Genomic DNA, 18,229 nt, shown 5'->3' with positions numbered 1-18,229 from the left:
CTAATGTTGTGTTGGCTGTTGCCATTTGTTATTTGACAATCTAAAAGAAAAGAGGTCAGTGTCCCCTGACTAAATAGGTATTTATTGCACGTTTTAAAAATTCTTGCGGCTCATTTATCGATAGTTGAAAATTGCTGAGGTAGGGTGATGCAAAATGCTAAAGAAAAAAAAAATTCATTTTGGGGCTTTATTAATGGGAGCAATGGTATTCAAACCAAAGGAGTATTGGTTGTGTTCATTGTATGGTTGGAACTCTGCCCCCAATCCCAGTTATAGTAAACATGTTTACACCGCGTGGGTGCTGCATCTTTTCTTGATTCCATTTTCTTCCCTTTTGCCTGTTTATTTGGTAATGTCAAACTCATGGCAAATTTCAACTCCTTGAAGATTTTATCTTAATATTTTAATTGATTTTTAAAGATAGAAGAAGTGAGAGAGAGAGAGAGAGAGAGAGAGAGAGAGAGAGAGAGAGGGGTGAGAAAGAAACATGGATTGGTTGCCTCCTACACATCCCCTATTGGGGTTTGAGCCACAACCCAGGCATGGGCTCTGACCGGGAATCAAATCAGCAACCATTTTGGTGCACAGGACAACACCCAACCATCTGAGCCGCACCGGCCAGGGCTCTAGGAAGACTTTGTTAATTTCTGGTTCCTCCTGCCCCTTGCATAGCACTTGCCATTACCTTATTGGATATTCATGTATTCCTTTCTAAAATCAGTACAGCAAACATAGTGCGTGCCTATGGTGTAAGCGGCGCTATCTTCTATTGTTTTCTCTATTTCCCCATTAGACTCAGTTGGTTGAGAACAAGTTGAGGTTATTGATTCATCTAACAAATCACTTCCCGAGTGCCTGTGTATAAAAGGCGCCACAAAGTGCTGGAGCTGAACTTCTGGGTGAAAAGCGTGCAGTTCAGAGGACCTGACGCAGGGAAGGGTTTTTATCGGCCTTCCCCCCCCCCCCCCCCCAATGGCTCTAAGATCCCTAGCGTATAGCTTGATACCTTTCCTCCAGGTGTTCAGAAGTTTGCTGAACGAGTGAGTTCCTATTTCTATGAGGCTGTGGTCACAGAATGCAGATGCAGGTGAGAATGGCAGTTTTGTGTAGATTTTCCCAAGGTGGGCTCTGCCTTTTACGTAGGGTTGTCGGAACTTAAGTGGAATGGGATGGCTAGTGCACGGTGTAGCTTCCTTACCACCATCCTTAGGGAAAGGCTAGCCACAGTAGCAGAGAGCCCCAACAATAAAGTTGTTTAAAAAACGTTGGTTTCCCTTTCATGGGGTGGTCCCAAGGTAGGTGGGCAGCTGGGTTGATCGATCCACACAGATGATCCTTTCATCTTCATGCTCTGACATCCATCCTTTGGGGTGTGGCTCTCATGTGTGTGGTGGAAGTTGGATGATAGACTCTTCTGTACTCCACATGGGAAGATAACGGTACTGCCGAGAAGTGTGTGCTTCCTTCTTAAGACAGAGACCCAAAAGCGGCACATCATTGTGTCATCTGCCACTGGAGGGTGCTTAGTCACCTGGCCACTTCCTGTAGGCGGTGGAGGCTGGGAAATGTAGGCTTGCTGGGCACCTGTACCCAGCCACACGTCTGTTACGGTGACAGAGGGAGAACCGATTTTGGCAAGTGGCTCTGGCATGCCAACACTCCTACTCTGGTCATGTCCTTGCCAGCGCTGTGTGGGAGAGCCTACCTCTCCCGGGTTCTGGTCTTCCTGGAACACCTTCTTTTAGAGGCTCCCATTCTGTGGCTCAGAGTTTTAGGAAATGGATCTAGAAAAAGTAGCAACCGCTGTGGACCCTCACACCCTCGGGCTTCAGGAGAAGAGGCTCTGCTAAAGCGGATGCCTGCTCATCCTGCTCTTCTCCGCAGGCTGCCTCGGCTCCCTACCTTTGCAGAATTCGTTCTATCCTGGGACCGGACCAGGCTGGCACTGCGACCTTGCCTTGGCGTGGAGTGCGTAACAGACCCAGGGCGGAGGAGCACTGATTTAGCTGACAGTCCTGAGCATGTTTACCTTGGGCTCTGATGGATGAATCAAGTCCGCTGTGAAATCCAGATGTGTTTTAGATGGAGAATTCCAGGAGTGATAAAACAGTGCCTGTTGTTTGTGCCACTCACTGGCCACTGGAACATCCTGTCTTGTTCTGGAATCTTCGTTAATGTGTTGACCTTTTTCTTGAATATGAGTTCACGGAGGGCAGGAACTGTGTGTAAATTCATTAGATCAGTAAGTTAGAGCTGGGTACGTATGGATCAGAGTAAATTTAGTAAAATGGACGTGTATGCATAACAGCCACAGCAGTAGCAGTACCCCCAGCCAAACAAACACTTTTGTATTCCTGCAGCGAAACATGTTTACATTGTAGGCTGATTAAAAGCTGCAAGGACCTCACACTAAGTTTAAGTCATAGCTTGTTGTCAAGTGTCAGGAAAATCCTCTGCTCTTGAGCACTTTTTGAATTTTGGTACGTTGCATCACATTTATATTGTTATACCACTTCTATAGATATTATTAGGACTACTAAAGTCTATCTCAAAATTTGGCACCCAATAGGCACTTGGTAATTGATTACTGCTAACTAAATGAATAAAGCCCACTTACTAGGAACTTTTATTTGGTCAAAGGAAGAATTTTAACATTTATTTTGAGAATTTGAGTGGATGGGTTATTAAATTACAGCAAGAATATTTAGAAGTACATAAAAGAGCGTTATAGAAATGTTAAATGAAGTAGTAGTGGTTGAATTCTAACCTAAAATACCCATTCTAAGAAAAAGTATTTTTTCCTTGTTTTTTGTTTGTGTTTTTTGTTTGTTTGTTTGTTTTTGTTTGTTTTTATTTGTAAAAATGCTATTTCATCTCCCATACATATGAATAGTTTGTTAGGAACCTGGCTGCACTAAAGCCATCTCATTTGAGATACTTTTTTAATTGGAGTTAATTCTGATTTCTTGTTCTCAGAAGCAGATATCTGGGTCCTTCCTCTATTCATACTTTATTCATCTCCCCATTTTCCTACCTATTTAGCACAGCTTTGTTTTTCTTTTGGTCCTATTGTTTTAAATCAGTAGTAAATCAGTGTCTCTTGGAATCTTAAAAAAACAACAACACACTCCTCTTGAGGATGAGCGTCCAGATGGTTATAAATGATTTCTTTTACCTGTTAGTTCTCTCAGCTTGGCTTTTGCTTTCTAAAAGATTGTGATCTCCTTGAATTACTCTTATTTTTTTTTTCTCAGTCAAACTCATTATCTTCATTTGCTCAGAGAGAGTCCTTTGCCATCACCCTTTGCCTAAAATACGTCATGTCCTTTGGGCTTTATCATTCCAGTATTTTTTTTTTTTTTAAAGGAATTTGCCTTCTCAATACATTCTTTCAACATGCAGAAGGATGAAGACAGCAATGGGTATTGCACCACTCACTGGGTCACTTGAGCATGCTGTCTTGTTCTGGAATCTTTTTCATGTGTCTTTCCTCACATGAGTTCACTGAGGACAGGAAGTATGTCTTAAACCACTAGGTCAGCAGGTTAGGGCAAGGTACTTGCCTCGCGAAATGATAGGCGTTTGCATGTGCTTTGGCTGTCTTGATGAACCAGAAAACTCAATTCGAAACGGATAGGGGAAGCATAGGGCTAAATTTAACAAATATGTGCAGGCTAATTTCCGGACATTGCTCTATTGTGGACAGTAATAATAGAAGATCTGCCTGTGTGTTCCAACGATGCATTTTCTCTTCAGAACAGGAAAGTGGCTGAAACCCACTAATAAATGTGTTCTTTTTAGGAAGCCTCCTCTTCTTTTCCAGGATCCACGATGCCAAGTTCAGTACCTTCCTTTTTTTAGGATGGTGGAGTTTTCTCAGACTTGAGACTTGAAGAATTTCTGTCTCACTCAGTATAAAGTCCTGCAAAGGAGGTGTTTAAATTCCTTCTCTGTGTCATTTGAAGGTTATTACAATGTCCCACTTCCCTTATAAACTCTCAGTACTGATTGCCAGCAAACCCAGAGGTTATTTCTCGGTGAGGAAATCTGTTGTCACTTAGGCTAGTAGTTCCCAAGGGCTCACCAGTAACAAACAGGTCACCTCTGGAGTTTTTTTGAAATAAGTCATGTGGATTACCGTGAAGTGCTGTTCAGTATTTGCAGGTAAATACAAGATAAAAGAGATAATTATATGGCTTGTGCAACCGATTGTTTCAGTGTGAAGTGCTGTTCAGTATTTGCAGGTAAATACAAGATAAAAGAGATAATTATATGGTTTGTGCAACCGATTGTTTCAGTGCACAGAGGCCGGAGTAGGAGTGAAAACTTCTTTATGAAGTAAATGAGTAGAGGAGCACTTCTTCCAACCTTAGGTACCCACGACGCTGGATTTTGTATTTCATTCCCTTGCTTTCAAAAGGAGATAGTTTTATCATCCTTAGACAATGGATTGCTTGTTTTTTGAGTTTATAAGGATGGTTTTACTATGTGCAGTCACCTACTGCAACTTGCTTTTGTCACTCAGTACATTTCTAAAGTGTAATAATGGTAATGAGTTCATTTGCATCCTTCTGTAGGATTTCTATTAAGCGATTATACTACAGTGACTGATTGGTCATCCTGTTGATAGACTTGATGTTGTTGTTGTTGGTATGAATGATATTCTGCGAATATTCTTACACATGTCTCCTGATGTTCATGTGTGAGAGTTTCTGATTGAATGGCTAGGTCATAATAAGTATTTTCAATTGTATGAGATCATGCAAATAGTTTTCCACAGTGGATATGCCAGTTGAATGCTCACCAGTAGAGTTAATATAAGGCTTTTGACCCAAATTTAGTATTGTTAGAATTCTTAAGTTTTGCCCATTTGATGGTCTAAAATGATAATTCAGTGGCTTAATTAAAGGTTAAGAATCTTTTTATGTGTTTATTGGTCTTCCATATTTCATTTTCTGTAAAGCATCTCCGTGTTTTTTGCCCTTTTTTCCTTAGAATTTTTAGAATTCTTTATATATTTTGGGTATGGATCCTCTATCTGTTACGTACTATCTGTATTTTCTACCAGTGGGTGTGATTTGTCCTTTTTATATTCCTTATGATATCTTTTGAACAGAATCTCTTAATTTTAATATGATAAAGTGTACCAGTGTTTTCTCTGGTAGTTAACCTTTTTTTTTTTTTTTTGTCTTCATATATTTTCTTTTAAGAATCTTATAAAATTTTAAAATTTGCCTTTTACATTTAAGTTCTTAATCCATCTGACATTGATTTGTGTGTTGTCCTTAACTTCTTGGGCAAACCCCTTTCAAACTTAGTCTTCTAGTTTAGTTATATCCTATCTGTCTTTGGGCCTTTGCTCTTCCACATGAATTTTAGAATCAGGTTATCAAGTTCTTCTATAACCTCTATTTAGATCTTGATTGAAATTACATGAACTTTATACATCCATCTGGGTTGAATTGATACCTTGACAATATTGAGTCTCTCTATCCATGAACATAGTATAATTTTAGCCTTTCTTTAATGAATTCCAGTAATGGTTTCTAATTCTCTCTACCCAAGCATTGGCCTTTTTCTGTTAGATTTAATCCTGGATACATTTTATCTTTTATAATTTTTTTTCTAAAATTAACATTTTCTACATCTTGGTTGCTGGCATATAGGAATGTAACTGGTTTTTGTATGTTGATCTTATAACTACTTGCTTAATACTCTGATTAATTCTGATAATTTGTCTTTAGAGTCTCTTGGGTTTTATATGAAGACAATCACTGTAAATAATGACACTTGTTTCTTCCTACCAATCCTTAACTGTTTTATTTATTTTTCTCTTTTCTTTGTCAATTAGAACAATATACAAAATTTCTGTTTAAACATTCCCCTTAAATACTGTGATTCCCAAAGCTTTTCTAATTTAAAAGATGAGAAATGTTTTTATTTTAGGTTGCATTTCTTTTGTAATTGTTGAGGCTATTTTTTATTCTATGGCATAATATTTATTTCTGTAAGCTACCTCACTTCCTTTTTTTGTAAAGAGATGTGGCATTAATACAAAATTTTTTCCAGCTTAGTTTTTTACTTTTTTTTTTTTTTCCTACTAAACCACTGGAAGAAATATTTTGGGCACAGATTTTAATGGATTAAAATAGCTCTAAACTATTAAACTTAGTAATACTTAGGTCCTACTCACTTCTTTGGTAAAATTAGTTACCAAATTAGTTGCTATCCATATTGTTTGACCTGATAAGTGGTAATTTGAATAATGAAAAGTTTAATATTTATAAAATTCAGTGAAGACTTGATTAATGCATTTGTGTCCCTAAAACACAAAGCAAACTGTCTCCATGGCAACTCCAGGAGGCCCTGATGGAGGGACCTGGGCTTTATTTAGTTTTCATAACTGAATCACTCTTGATTGCAGTTTGATAAATTTCTCAAGCTTCTTGAGGTGTTTTAGGACAGTCTTCTTGGTTTTTCTATCATGAATGTGGGTCATAGGCTTTAAGCTCTTTCCTCCTCTTCTCTTTAAAATTTAATACACTTTGAAACCTCATTTATATCTGAGAAATGGATTGAACTTAAAGTTCTTGGAACAAAGAATGGTGAATCTGTGTGACTTGGTAGAAAGATTGTCTGTACAATGTAAAATGTGATAAATGTCATGTCTTTTGAGTTCTTGGGATAGATAAGACCCACGTATCATTCATCTGTAAACCCCACAGAAATGGTTCTCAAAGGAGTTATAGTATTGGCACTTTAGGGCCATATAGTGGACAGGTGGCAGGGAGGAGGTCTCAGGGAGGAGAGGAAAGGAGGCAGTCCCACACAATAAAGAATTGCCTGAATCCTGCCCATCTGAGGGATTTCCCAGGGGACATTTATGCTATTAAAAAACCCAGTTATAGCCAAAACTGGTTTGGCTCAGTGGTAGAGCGTTGGTCTGTGGACTGAAAGGTTCCAGGTTCGATTCCTGTCAGGGGCATGTACATTGGTTGCGGGCGCATCCCCAGTAGAAGGGGGTGTGCAAGAGGCAGCTGGTCGATGTTTCTCTCTCATTGGCGTTTCTAGCTCTCTATCTCTCTTCCTTTCTCTCTGTAAAAAATCAATAAAAATATATTAAAAAAAAAAAAACCCAACACACCCAGTTATAAAGATCTGAGCCTAGACTATAACTTTGTCTTCATACATAAACACAGTGGTTTTATAACATAATTTTATTGTACATAATTTCTCATGAATACAAGTGCCATGTAAGTAAATATTTTTTGAGCTTAACAACAAGAATTTACAATCAGGAAAGACATTTTGCTGCCAACAGTGTCTCTTTGGTGTTCAGATTGCCCATACAACACACAGGCAGACCACAATCTGAGGGATTCTGCGTATGTATTGCATATTCTTACTTAGCCTCTTTTCTAAAGTGTCAGATGTTAAAGAAAAGTGTTGATAACATTCAGTTGAAATTTGCCTTTATAGTTCTTCCTACATATGAATAGTAACCAGCATGTTATTTTCTTCTGGAACAGTGAGATAATTAAATTAAGTGGAATATTTTATAAGGAAACAAGCTGATCACGTTGGTAGAAGTATATCATCCTTCCTCATGTTCTCCACTCTGATAGTCTGTAATTTGTCCTGACATGTTATACCTACTCAGTTAAAGCGATAATCCTCTCTGTCTCAAAACATCGGGTGAATCTAGTCTGCGATTACTTCTGACGCCAGTTTTCATTGCAGGGTTTACCTGTACCTCTGCCCCTTCATTGTCTGTGTGTCTTATATAGAATGGCATCCAATCCTATTTTTAAAAATTCTAACTTATGTTGTAGTGAGTAGGTACAAGTGTCAGATGGGTTTGTTATGCCTTCTACTGTAGTAATCTCCAAGACTTGAAATTACTGTAGCATGTTTTCTTTTAATTCTGGTTTACATTATAGTTTAGGGCGCGTGTGCGCACGCGCGCGCGCGCACACACACACACACACACACACACACACACAGACACACACACACCCCCTAGTTGGAAGTCATAGATGTTGTAGATTACATAACTTAAGGATTTCATTTCATTTGGGGATAGTAATGTGGAGGCATTACGGAATGTTTATTATAAGAAAGGAGCAGGAGTCTGGTGGCTTGAGAATCATCATGTGCAGTCTCCTGTGTCCTGCCTCCGAGTTCTGCCCCGCGCTCCCCCGCCCCCCACAACCCAGTGTGTTGTACTTGGAAGCCAAAGCATCTTCCCAAATATCAGGTGTTAGTTATTGACCCAGTACTATCTTGTATTAACTTTTTGGTTTCACCAGCTGGAGACATGGAAGGTAGGGGCTATATCTTAAATTTCTTTGTATCTCCAACATTAACATAGTTCTTTGCAACTGGTGTATATTCCAGAAGTGCTTGCTGATATATTTAGTCTACACCTCCCCACTCCCCCCATTATGGTAGGAAGTTGGAGGAAATTCTCCATATTTCCTTGTAACTCTCCCTATTCGTTGAAAAAGCACAACTGCTTTTTCAGGGAGTCTCAGTGGTGAGGGTCATCATAATGTTTTCCATGGTGGAGGGGCATATACATCGCTCCTGGTTGTAGAGAAGATGTATAGGAATGGAAAGGCCTAATACTTGAGAGTAATTATAGCATTCAAATAATGTGTGGTGGAAGCATTTAAAATATGTTTACTTTAAAATTGTTTAATTGTAGTAAAAGAAGTCATGCTTTTTAACTTTATATAAAAAGGTGTGTCAGCACTGTATTGTTGACCTTTTAAAAATATTTTGATTGATTTCAGAGAGGAAAAGAGAAGAAGAGAGAGATAGAAACATCATTGATGAGAGAGTATCATTGGTTGGCTGCCTCCTGCACACCCCACACTGGGGGCCCTCAGCCCAGGCATGTGCCCCTGACCGGAATCAAACCCAATCTCCTCAGTCCACAGGCGATGCTCTTTTCACTGGACCAAACCAGCTAGGGCAATGTATTGTTGACTTTTGATAGCTGTTTTCTCCAATGTGGAATTTGATTTATTGTGTGAGATTTGTTTTTGTTTCCTAGAGAGGAAATTTGTTTTTCTTGTCCCTAAACACCGTATTCTTCCATTCTTACCACATTGTAAAAAAAAAAAAAAAAAAAAAAAAAAAAAATCAATCTGGACCATCTCTCTTCTGTGTGAGTTATATTTTTTATTTATTTATTTTTTACTCTGGATACAGCAAGAGTTGGGGCAGTACCCCTGGTAAATCATATCTGTATTGGGTAGCATTTTACGTATGTTTTTGCGCATTGGTCTTCCAAACTCAATATCCTTGCCTGATTGGGCTTTGTATCCTATATGCTGGAAATACAGGTCCCAATCAATTATCTACTAATTGATCTTTATCTGTCAGATTTCAAAAAGTTGCTATAGATCACACTGGAGTGTAGGGTTTCATTGCCTGTTGATTTTATTACATTGTTTAATCGTTTAAAAGTAATTTTTGTCTGTATTTATATATTTATCCCATCCTTTGTTAGAAATGTAGGTTACTTCAATTTTGTGACTATTGCCAATAATGCTTTGATATACTTGCCTAACTTTATGTGTCTTTCTGGTTGTTTTGTTAGGCAGAATTCTTGAATGAAAAGAACTGAGTATTTGTAAGGCCTGTAGGTGTTTCAGTCTTAAACTCTTGAGTAACAGTCAGAGTGTATCTCTTGCTCTAAAAATTCCCCATTTCTCCTCTCCTTTTAATGTGAGGTAGTCAAATGTCCTTTTGACTAGTCAAAATGATGTTTAAATGTCCAATATTCAGGAATTAGCAAATCATGACTGCTTTGGATGCAGCTCTGATTTTGGTTGTTACAATGGATTAAGATGACTACCAGTGTTTTGAACACTTGTCCCTCTGCCTGTGGGCTGGCCTGTGACCTTCTTGACCCATATGGGTAGAAGGTGAGATGACATACCAGTTCCAGAGAAGTGAAGTTTCCACCTGGGTCTCCTAAAGCCCAAGCGTCATGGAGAAGTCTGACTACCCTACAACCAACAGGCTTGAGAGGACGTGGACAGGCACTCTGGTGGCTATTCCCAGCTGTGTCCAGCTTCCCATCCCATCCCCATCAGGACACCACGTATGACCACCCCAGCTGCCAGCTGCATACTACCAAGTGACTTCAGTCAACACTGTGTGGAGCGCAAGAACCACCCAGCTGAGCCCTTCCCAAATTCCTGACTCTCAAAATCATGAGATATAAAAACAGTGGTTGTCCTAAGCCACTGGGCTTTAGAGTAGCTTGCTGTGCAGCAGTAGATAAGTGGAACAGTTTTGAGCCTCTGGGGTATTGAGTATGAGAGGCTAAGCTTTTCTTTCCCAAGGGGAATTACCGTATTTTTCAGACCATAAGACGCACTTCCCCCCCCCCCCCCCCCGAAGTGGGGGGAAAAAGTCCCTGCGTCTTATGGTCCAAATATAGCCTACACATATACTTTAAAAAAAAGTTTTTTTACTTGCCCGGCTCTGTGTGGTCTCTGTGTGCTTGCCCGGCTCTAAAATGGTTCTAAATGCTGCTGTTTACTTTACAGGGTTGATTACATGTGTTTATGACTGTGATGTTGGGTTTTAATGCACATAAAATATTTTAGGACACTATTTGTTTCAGAATCTTTTTTTCATTTCCCTTCTCTAAAAACTGGTGCGTCTTATGGTCCGGAGCGTCTTATGGTCTGAAAAATACGGTAGCCTCTTTTCCTTCCTGGAACGTTGCTTAAAAAGAACCTGTGGACTCCCTCCCTGCAGAAATTGCCCTTCTCCCCTTGGCTTCTACTGGAGAGCAGTGGGAAAGGAGCCAGAGCTATCCTGAGGCTGTGCGTTTTTTGCATGAGAACTGAAGCTTAGCTGAAGTTTCAGACCAAGTTCCTATCACTGCGTCTTGTGTCTGAGAAAGCAGGCTCTTTTCTGGTCGGTATTCCTGTTGGCTACTGAATGGGAGGCAGGTGCTGGGACCACCTTTAACTGATCCCCAGCAAAGCCTTAAATGCAGTAGCAGTAAGAAAACTTTTTATAAAGATTTTATAAAGGTCTCATGTAATTCAAAACTTGCCCTGTATGAACACCTGACCTTGCTGATCCCAGAGTATTTGTTGTCCAGTGGACAAGTACCCCATCTCTCAAGCCTGATTTGAGCACTTTTATTCCTGGGGGCTCTTCACTGAGTGTCCCCCCTCCCTCCGCCCCCAGCTCATTGATCTTGCCCTCCATCCTCATTCTTTGGTACCACTTGTTTAAAGGGACCTCAGAGACCTCAGAATTCATTTCACCACCACACCCATTTCACAGAAGAAGAAACTGGAGTCCAGGGAACCGAGTGGTTGCCTAAGGTCAGGTTTCCCACCTCGCACTGGTCCTCTTTCCACTACTCTGCGCACCATCTCAATTTTTGAGCTTCTTTAAAATACAAAATCCCAAAGAAATAGGACTAGGAGGTTATGTATGTAGACCTGTACCTAGTAGGACAGAGAAGCCTCTTCCAGGTATGCTCCTGCTCACAGTCTATATACCTGTTGTGTTTAGAAGGTAGGTATAATAATTGAGTAATTCTGTCTTATTTAAGCTCACACACACCATAGGTATAATTTACTAAGCACCTACTGCGTGCAAAGCTTTGAGAACCGTGGACTTTATCAGAGAGTCTGTGCCTTGGAGAGCTCACGGCCTCCTGGGCTGTTAAGAGGCCGTGGGAATAAGGAGGCTTTCGGGAAACCTGTTGTTTTTCCCACAAGACAGATACAGAGAGACACAGATAGGTGCCCACCCAGTTCTCTCAACTTCTCATTTGCTAGTGGCAGGTGTGTTTATATTTCAGAGCAGCCGGGTGCCTGCTTCATAGCTTTCTGGAGGCATTTCATTCTGGAGGTCTGCTTTCATTCTGTGCCCCTCCTTAGCCACCTTTGATGAGTAAACAGATTTCAGGATGCAGGCTAGTGTCCAGTTTGACTAGTTTGCCTGTGTCTCTGGAAACTTCCTGGACCATCCCAAACCACACAGAAATTTATTTTAAAAACTTTTATAACAACTTTCAGACTAGCCTAAGCTGGTGGGGGTGGGAAGTTGAAAACATACATTGTACATCACCTTCATTTAGTCTCTATGAATGTTTTTTTTTTTTGTTGTTTCTTTTCCTACCAAAATACTGTATCCTAACTAAATGTATGTATATTTTTTAGGTGCAGTTGAACACCTAAAAAGTAACCAATTTATAATTAAAGGTCATTTTTAGGATTTGTTCTTGGTTAGCAAATATTAGCAGACCTCATCTCTTTCTAAATATAAGCCATCAGTTTATGTCACTGAGTATATTTGGCCATTCTAAAAAGAGACTCTCTCATTCTAACCTGGGAGGACATTTAGTTTTTTTGTCTGTGATGTAGTTTCCTAAAACTTCACCACTTTTGGCTGTTTGATCTATCCTAAATGTAGTCAGTTCTTAGAAGTATACTTACCGGTAAAGACACAATTTAAAGATTTTATCTCAAGCCTGCTGGTTGTGTGGCTGAATGAATGTGAGTTTTGGTTAATAGTTGTATTTTATACCAATAGCATAGGGATATTGGGGTTGACTGAATTTTTACAATGTTTTAGTTTCCTTCTTCTTTATGGCTGTCTGATTCTTGAAATGAACACATTACTTTTTTTTGTGGTGAAAACTGTGGTTATATTTTAATTTGCTTGGCAGGTGTAGATTTAAGTCTGGTCTTGTTTTTTCTCTGCATTTATTATCATAGATAATAGTGAGTGATATTGTTTTTCTGTCCCCAGGAGAGAATGGTGGATTTGGTGGATCTGAGAGTCTGCTATGTGAATGACTCATTAGAAAACACATCTTGCAGGGTTTAGGTTGAAGTTTGGTGGTTCTTACACATCTTTTCCATTTTCCTGTAACATTTTCTCTGTCTCAATGTGTAAATATTTTATCTCTACTCATACTAATATTTCCTGTTAAGCAAATTAAAATTGTTTATCTAGACTTGAAGTAGTTTAAAAAAAAAAATAAATTTTTTTTATGTCTCTGGGTGTGGGTGTTCTAAGTACCTCCCAGAAAACCTCCAGGAATTTTTGCCCACCTACTTGGTTTCCCTGGAGGGCGAAAGAAGGTGATTAATGAAGGAGGAAAAAAACAAAACAAAAAAACCCCTCACACACACACACAAAAAAACACACACCACAAACAAAAAGCTACTGACATGTTTATTAAAGATAAGGCTCATCAGCTCCAATCTCAGCTGCCAAGGGCTCTTCACGTAAGGTAATATGGATATGTTGTTCTGTTTTGTAGTATGTAACATTTTCTTTCTTTGGAATGAAGTCTCCAAAGATTTTCTCGGAAGATAGCTATACCAGGGCAGGATCTGCTTTGTTTTGTGGCTCCGTTGGGTGGGTGTTTAAAGGAGGCAATTGCTTCCATTGTGTCCCCTGAAGCAGCTTATTGCTTAGCTTGTGATTTTTAGAATCTCCTGGTAGTGAAGTGGTCTCGACATCAAGCCTTCACAAGCCGAGCATCCATGCCCGGAGGAGACAGTGTTAGGCTAAGACGCCTGTTCAGAGGTCAGAGGGGCCTTCCCTGGGGATGATTTTGTTAACCCAGGCGTGGCTTCCTGCTTTGAGAGGTGTTGTGCTTGAAGATTGATGGATGGACCATTCATAAGTTATATCTCGGTGGACATGGCATCCCAGGTTCTGTCAGCCCAGTTGCCCTGTTCTGTACCCAAACTTGTGGTTTGTATTGACCCAAATGTGTGGTAGGAAATAATGAAGTGACTTGAGAAGCCATCTGCTCTAATTCTTTATTTTAGCCAAGGGAAGTAGCCAGGGTAAATTCCCTGCCCAGTGTGAGTCAACCATTAATGTGTGGCCGCTGTGGGCATAGAACCCAGGTCCCGCAGCAATCTATAAGAGAGTAAGGAGAGGACTCAGATGTGGAACGGGGAGAAGACAAGGAGAGGGCCGGTCACAATGGATGCAGAGCACAGAATCTGGAGTCAGTTTGAATACCATCTACCACTTACAAGCTGTGTGATATTTGGACAATGACATTTTTCTGACTCTATTACCGTAGAGATCTTAGCGGATTAAATAAGATGGTAGTGTGGAGTGTGTGGCTCAGTGTGTGGGGACACAGCGAATGCTCCATCATGGCAGCTGTTCTTATTCCAGGAGTTCAAGGCAGGAGGGGGGAAAGCAGTGGGAGAAACGTGAGCAGTGTGGTAGCAGGGAGATGTATTAGGGCTCTCCAGAGGGGAGGAAATATATATGAATGGAGAGATTGGTGATGAGAAATTGGCTCACGTGGTTATGGAGGCTGAGCTCTCCCACCATCTGCTGTCTGCAAGGTGGAGACCCAGGAGCGCCGTGGTGTGATTCCAGTCCGAGACCAGAGGCCTGAGAACCCGGGAGCCACACTGATGGTGTCAGTTCCGGCCCGAGGGCAGAAGACCATCCTCAGCAGCGCAGGCAGGGAGGTGGGAAGCAAGATGGGGTGAATCCTTCCTGCCTCTGCCTTTTTCTATCCAGGATTGGGAGAGGCCCACCACATTGGGGAATGCAATCTGCTTCATTGAGTCCAATTCAAATGCTTAGGCCACCTGGAAGCACCCTCGCAGACATACGCAGAAATAATGTTGGATCTGAGCACCCTTGGCCCAGAGGAGCTGTCACAGAAAAATAACCATCACTAGAAGGCTCTGCTGATGTTGAGGAGACAGTCTTCAGAACAAACCTTTTAAAACCTCACATCTAACCAGTTTCACTGCTTAGGAATCCTCCCGGGCTCCCCCTCACACATCTAAGAGTTCAAGCCTACGTGACCGTGTGCTCTGTGGTTACTGCTTGTATTTTAGTCCTGGGGAATCTCTTGCAGTTCCCAAACCGCGGGATGCATTTTCATTGCTTTTCTTAAGTAGCGCTTGTCCCTTTATCCTGTCCCACCGCTCCCCATTAGTCATCTTCCAAGACTTCATTCAAAAAATTCCACCTCTTGGACCGTGGTCTCCTCACTTCCTACCTTTCTTTACAGTGAATCAGTACTTCCATTGTGTTTCCATCGCGCCCTGTACACAAGGTTACTACAGCAATTATTAAACTGTGTCCTCGTGATATGTTTGTACGTCTGACTCACCCAGTAATCATTACATTCCCTGACGTCAGGTCTTAGTCCTCTTTGTATCCCTAGCATTAGATTGGTACAAGATACTCATGAGATGCTTGTGAACGAGTGAATGAATGAATGAATGAATGAAGGAAGGATTGGAAACATAAATTACTCTGATTAGAGGTTATCCTAAGTTGATAGAACAACACGAGTAGAGATAAGGGTGCAAAATTAGCCTTATTTTGATGGGAAGAACGAGACAGTTGAGTGGGAAAGAAGGGTTTGTGTTGGGAAGTGGGCTTGGGTAAACGAGAAGACTTGGCCACTTCGCTTGGAAGGCTTCACCTGAAGCAAAGGAGTTGAGCTGTCTTACGGAAGGGAGCCATTTAGGTTTCTTGTCAGAGGAGTGGCTTGCTTACACAGCGGAGTGAAGAGTTACGGGAAAATTCGCCTCGGGGTGGGATGGTTTGGAATGAGGAAAAGTTTGGATCCTGGAATACTAGTTAAACGATTGCAGCGATCCAGATGTGAGTTAATGAGGGCTGAGAAAGGCAAGAGGAGAGACTTAAAACAACAAACCTCCAGCTCTGGCAAAGTGGTTCACTTTTAGGTTTCTCACATTTTGGTTTGCCAAGGTGTTATTTTTTTTTTTCTTTCTTTCCCTCTTCCCTTCAAAAGTAAAGTCCTTTCTATTTAAGTCTTTGGCATGCGTGTCTAAAAACACCTAACTCTGAAAGTTTATACTCTGATTTTTCAAAGGGGAACAGAAGTTCTTTCTGTAATAACTCTTGTCTTCGGGGTTTTTAAGCACATTAACATTTTTATTTATTTATTTCAGGTTAGGCTCATCTCTTGCTGGGCTGTGGGCCCAGAAGGAAGCTTGGGAAATAATTTGTCAGTTCTTTTGTCATTTACAAGCTGTTCCTATAGTCTCATAATAAATAGCATAGCTTCCTTCTGTCACCCTTGTCGTGGACAGTGACAATCGGAAAACAGCGCCTACATCTCTTTTTTTAAAGTCTTTATTGTTGTAGAGTTAAGTCTTACATTGTGGCAGGTGCAGGCACCAGGTGAGCAGGCGAGTTTAGGCTTTCCCTGGCATATCAGTGTGGCACGCAAGGACAATGACAGTGTGCGTGCTTATAAAGTTTTATGCAAGTGCACAAGCCCACAAAGGAATTCACATGCAGACAGAGCAGAACCAACCTAATTAAAGGCACACAAGTACACCACAGAGATGGAGAAAAGTTATCCCAATGTTTGTGTAAAAACAATTTGACTTATCTGCATTAATGCATTTGATGTTTAAAGTTTTATATGTAATACATCTAAGTATATAAGTCAGGGTTCTCCAGAGAGACAGAACCAATAGGAGGTAGATATACACACACGTACACAAACATACTCATCGTACATGTATGTATAAATCAACATATAATAAGTACATGCATACATAAATCTCTATATACTAATTTATTTTAAGGAGTTGGCTTACATATTTGTGGAGACTGGCAAGTTTGAAAACTCTGTAGGGCTAGAAATTCAGTTAAGAGTTTATATTGCAGGATTAAGTCCAAGAGCTGGAAACTTAGCCAGAATTTCTAAGCTGCAGTTTGGAAGCAAAATTCCTTCTTCTTTAGGGAACTTCATCAGTCTTTGTCATTAAGGCCTTCACTTGATTGGATGAGGCCCACCCCTGTTAATCTGCTCTCCTCAGAGTCTACTGATTTAAATATTAATCAGAACTAAAAAATACGTGCACAGAAACATCTAGAGTGGTGTTTGACAAACTGGCTGGATACCATAGTGTAGCCAAGATGACACATAAAAGTAACCATTGTAGTATGAATCTTTAATAGCAAGTTTTGAGACATTGTAAACGTTATAAAATTTAAATTTTGTTCGGTGTGAATATTTCTTTGGAAGCCCAGAGCTTTGACAAGAATCAGAAATTCTTGACTCTGAGAGGCAGAAGGGTATGGAAAGAGCCAAGGATTAGAGCTGAGTGACTTGGGTTCAAATCCCAGTTCTGCCATTTATAATGTGTTTGACTTGGTCAAGTTTCTTAAACTTGACTTTCAGTTTGTTCATTTATAAAAGGAGGTGTTACTTCATCAGACTACTTTGGTAACTAAAGGAGAGAAGGATCGTAAAACTCCTCATATAGTGATTGGCATATAGTGGCATTCAATACATGATGACTTACTATTGTGACAATTATTATTATTATAGACTTAAATTTATATTGCATTTTAAGGTTTTCAATTTCCCTTTGTATCTTGTACCCTATAGCCTTATACATGAATGTCTTGTTGAGTAAACTGTTGGTATTATTAATAAGGAAAAATGCAATAAAAATCAGGCATCTTTCAAATTTATCATTCTGTTTTTTAAAGACTATTATGATTGAACAAACTAAAAATAAGTGACATTATGATCTTAAAGTGTTGTATGAAGATTAAATGAGGTTGGGACAATAAGTTTCACTTATTGTGTTTTTAGACATTGGTATATAATTTTTTCTGAAGTCATAATTACATTTAAATAAATTCTAAGGGTGTGTCTGGAAGTTAATTTATTGTTTTGACACCAGTATTCTTGAAAGGGAACTTTATGGTCTGGAAAATCTTTAAAGCAGGTCATCTTCTTACAGATGTTAAATCTAGAACCTTGTCTAACTATTGCTGGCTTACCAATCAGTTCTGGGACTTTGCTCAGAAATAAAAAGTAATCTTTGATCTGTAAAGCTTTTAATATTGTCTAGAATGTTTTTCTTATAAGTGCATTTTTTAAAGTTATGGACGCACTCTTATTTTGTTTTTGTTTTTTCCCCCCAGAATGATTAGTGTGCTTTCTCCTGAAGTTGACCATTTTGTGCATTTCTCTGTTGCTGTGGTTCCGCGCTGAGTGTTCTGTAGCTTATCGATATTGACCTCAATATTCATAGTGTTAGGAGTATCATGATAGCAGAGAGGCCTTGGGAAAGGAATGTTATTTGGGCTTCGCATGGGTGATAAAATGAACGAGAAAAAGAAACTTCACTGTGTATAGCTGTTGCTTCTGATGAATCTCCCAGAAAACGAGTGGATTGGAGTCCATTAC

General features: G+C 40.0%; 1 protein-coding gene across 2 annotated transcripts in view; it reads left to right on the top strand.

The window, feature by feature from the left end:
* Positions 1 to 18,229, top strand: part of LAMC1 (laminin subunit gamma 1) — a 106,129-nt gene that overhangs the window by 15,148 nt on the left and 72,752 nt on the right. The window lies entirely within an intron of this gene.

The sequence above is a fragment of the Pipistrellus kuhlii genome, unplaced genomic scaffold, assembly GCF_014108245.1.
Source record: "Pipistrellus kuhlii isolate mPipKuh1 unplaced genomic scaffold, mPipKuh1.p scaffold_m20_p_18, whole genome shotgun sequence".
In the NCBI taxonomy this organism is placed as follows: Eukaryota; Metazoa; Chordata; class Mammalia; order Chiroptera; family Vespertilionidae; genus Pipistrellus; species Pipistrellus kuhlii.
The sequence above is the reverse complement of the archived record's forward strand: the minus strand, read 5'-3'. Positions and strand labels throughout refer to the sequence as shown.